We start from the raw sequence: 4,375 nt of genomic DNA on the forward strand, positions 1-4,375 counted from the left end.
GAAACAACATATTTTAAGAGCTAATTTTGCAGTCAGTCAAATTTCTGTATTATTATTCAGTCAGGGCTCATGAATATATCGTGCCTGATGGCTTCAAACATTGACAAAACAGCTGACAAAAAGAGAAAAATCTGAAAAGGCGGCAGTGGAGGTTAAATAAAAGAAACAAGAGGGCAAAACACCAAAGTACTGCATGCCTCAAATCAGTTTGTTGCAACGAACTCAGACATGCAAAGTACAAGCTGAAGAAGGCAGTGGCCTCAGTTGAAAAATACAGGAAGCGTTGTTTCAGGCTTTCAAAGAAACCGTGCCCAACACTCACCTGGAACCAAAGCTCGTAATGACAGTTTGAGTGCTTTACTGCAAAACTACTACTATCTTTTCTTTTACTGTTGTTCTCTACAGTAGCCTGTTTTTGATTTCATGGCACTGTGTCCTTACTGACACAAGATGTCATTACCGCAGCTCTGCTTTATTTTCATTTATTTATTTATTTTCTTTTTTTTTTTTGCAGAAAAATTATATTAACGCTTAAGTTGAGATGATTTACACATTGAAATAGCAACATCTGTCATAAAAAGCTAAATATGTAATCTTTAGTGTGTATGGAAACAATTGACATCTTAGGTTAGAGTCTACATTTTACATAGAGAAAACCATGAAATCCCCTGTTTTGTATATTATTTGTTAATATAAGTTTATTTACAAAACTGCACAAAATAAAAAAAACTATTAAAATGTATTACATTTTTATAGAAATTAAAAGAGAAAAATGTATATAATGAACGTTATTGTAACGTTCATTTTGTAGGAAAAAAAAAACATTAAAAAAAAACATATTCCAGATTAAAATCTTAATGACTTTATGCAATTTTGTTGACCTTTCTATATGTATTACAGACTTAAAAATATATATATATATATATTTTTTGGAGAGTCAAAAGTGTCCCTAGTTGCAGAAACACCCATCTACACTTTCTTGCTATCTGGGCTCAGCCACCTCACCTGACAGCCCATCAATTTTAATGGGCTGCTTGGGCTCAGATACCCTCAGCCGTTGGAATGTAGGGTCACCTCGCTTCTGTCATGTCATGCCTCGGTGGACATGTTGTTAACAGCAGGTGGTAGGTATCAGTATGGCAGGGTGGGACTGTTTCGTGTTTACATGCAGCAGAGACACTATCTCTGTTCAACAGATGCACAGTCATTCTGAATACTTACACTCCTCCATGAACCTTGTTTTTCTAAACATATACAGTATCTAAAATATCTTATCTGCTTTCAGGCTATGATCCAAACAAATCTGGCCTCACTGATATTCTTGGGGTAGAACTTTTGAGGATGCTGCCATATGTACCACGGGGTTTAATGTCTTAATTTATTTTCATAATTTATTAATATTGCTTTTAGGGCTGCCACTAATGACTATTTTTATTAATCTATCGACTAATTTATCGATTAATCTAAACGATTAATTTCCCACAAAAAAATTCATCAATTTTAAAGAACATTTTATTAAACTTGCAACTTTGCCATTCAGTAGTGTACCATAAATGTAAACAAGCCATTGACGAAATGTAAAACTAAATGAGTAAAAATGTAAACAAACCTAATAAAAATGAAATAAAAATAAAATAATTACAAAATCTGAGAAAGTCAGCATGTTCTTAATGTCAATATATCCACATGTTCTGGGCTTCTGTTCATTACAGCTGTGAGTGCAACTACAAAGGGAAAAATAATCTGTTTCAATTAACCCCAACAGTTGGGTTTTCACATTAAATAAATGCAATGTTTAGAGTCCAATAGAATCAAGTATTACAATTGTATTATTAAAAGTTATTATTATTAACCATTTTAAGTATTAAAAGTACTCTTAGAAATGTGTAAACAAAAGATTTAAACATCAATTAAAAATCTCCAGCATGATGAAAAAAAATTAACAGAGGACTTCAGTAGTGAAACTCCAAATGAAATCCCAATTTCTATGAAATCCTTTTTTAAAGCAAAAGTAAAGTGCAACATAGAGTGCAAGAAGCAAGTCCATCTCATTGTCCAAATCACTGAAATCAAAGTTCAGTATTATAGTGTAAGAATGACAACATGTCCACATGTTCTGGTCTACTAATAATAAAATATAATTAATATTTTTTGAGGTAATAAAAATAGATGTAGGTTAAGTGAACAATAGCCTTTAAATTGACTTAAAATACATATATAATAGCAATGAGGCAATAATAATTAGTTTAAATAAAGTATCAAAAGCAAGAAATCATATGGTTTTATTGAAAAAAACTGTTAAAATACTGTATTATAATGTAATAGAGCCACTGATCTATATATATTTATAAAATAATATAATATAATCTCTATTATAGATCAGTGAATAGAGCTAATGTACAGTACGCATTACAACAAAGGCCTGCAGGGGGCGCCAACGGCCTGACGATTGTTTTTACACATTACTGTGCGATCTAATACTTGTTTAATATTTACCAAGCATAATTTAATTCAAATGTCCACTTAATCTTTAATATTTGGCCATTTCTTTACGACAGAAATGCTATAGCCACTGCAATTTAATGAATATGTGGACATCAAAAGGTGTAAACTCAGAGTGAGGGTTTGAGCATTTATTTTGAAACCGCGAGATGATGTAGGCTATTCTCCTGTGTTTGCGTGGATTTATAAATTATTTAACTTAGAAATCTGATGAAATGGCGCACGTTGCGTTCCCAGATGAACGTTATAATAAAACAAACTCACAACAACATGCAGAGATGGAGTTTGAGCCGCTCCACACATGTAAATGATAACAGTTCCTGTGGAACAGCACTTACTGTGAACGGAGCCGCTGTGAGACGCACGTGCGTAACATACACGCCTATAACTGCATCACATATAATTATTTAATTAAATCGTAGTGTTTGTGAATTCACAGTTATGCTTAATTATGATATTTTGATATTTTGTCGGTTAGTCGACGCAAGCAAAATGAAGTCGAGGATTTAAAAAAATCGAATAGCCGAATAGAATCGACGAATCGCGACAGCCCTAATTGCTTTGTTCTTTATGTTTTCTGTACATATGCTTCTTACACAACAATAAGATTGTTATATTCAAACCATCCTGAAAAATGTATATTACGTTTTCCACAAAAAATATTAAGCAGTACAACTTATGCCAGCAGCGTTGATAATAAGAAATTATTTCGGACACTGAAAATTCATGCTGAAAATTTAGCTTTGCCATTGCAAGAATTATTTGCATTTTTTATATTAAATTCTTAAAGTTATTTTATAATAATAATTTACAATATTACCGTTTTACTGTATTTTTGATCAAATAAGAGAGAATAACAGACTACGCTAAAAAAAACGTACCGACTCCAAATGTATAATATTAGTCGTTTTTAGATGGTCTTCACTGCAGAACACAAGATCCAGGGGGCGTGGTTGGATCAGATCTAACTCCTCCCACCTTACATATACCTAAACCTACCCGTCTCCACCCCCTGATCCCTAAACCCTCCCATCTCCACCCCTAAGCCTACCGATCTCCACCCCCTAGATGTGGATCCAACCACGCCCCCTGGATCTTGTGTTCTGCAGTGAGGGGCTACTGGGTTTTTGACAGGACGTCACAGTTTGTTGGCAAAGTGTGCCCCCTGTTGACCATCAAACAACTTGCGCCACATAAACACGTTTGTGTGACTTCTAACTAAACGAATACAATATTTAAGCTACAACATCATATGGGGTTCATGCATAATGACTCACAGCATTTTGCATACGATATTAAATGAATGCATGTTTTGAAAAAGTGACAGGCGGCGGACACTCCCCCTGACTTCCTCCCGGCTCCCGCTCGTGTCAAATTGCTCGTCCCGCAACTTCCTGTCGCTGTAATTCCTCGTTGCTAACGGAGGCTCTCTATCTTAGCCTAGCAAGCTAACTCCACAAACAGAAAAGAACAACAATACATGTACTTGAAATTAACGTATGATATTACGTTTTTGAATAATACAGCCGTTAAAATGTGAGCGAATAGAGGGCTAATGAATTTCATGAATCAAGTCGTTTCCGTTACATTCAAATATTGTTGTATGTTATAATGCTAGCTCGGGACTCTAGAGATTTGCTTGACGGCAGCTAGCGGGGAGTTACACTGTTTTTTTTTTGTGTCGCTAATATTACATTGTCACCAGACAAGGTCAGATTGTGACTCAACTGCAAAAATTAAAGTTTCTCTTTTGTAGAGCGATATCGATTTGCTTTGACACCTGTTAACTTAGCTAGCGCGGCTAACGTTAGCTTGCGCTCTCCTCACACGGATTCTGCTGGAAATGGTGAGTGTTTCTTGTCTTCTCTGTTTA

Source organism: Sinocyclocheilus grahami, unplaced genomic scaffold, assembly GCF_001515645.1.
Source record: "Sinocyclocheilus grahami isolate Dianchi unplaced genomic scaffold, SAMN03320097.WGS_v1.1 scaffold12.1, whole genome shotgun sequence".
NCBI classification, from domain to species: Eukaryota; Metazoa; Chordata; class Actinopteri; order Cypriniformes; family Cyprinidae; genus Sinocyclocheilus; species Sinocyclocheilus grahami.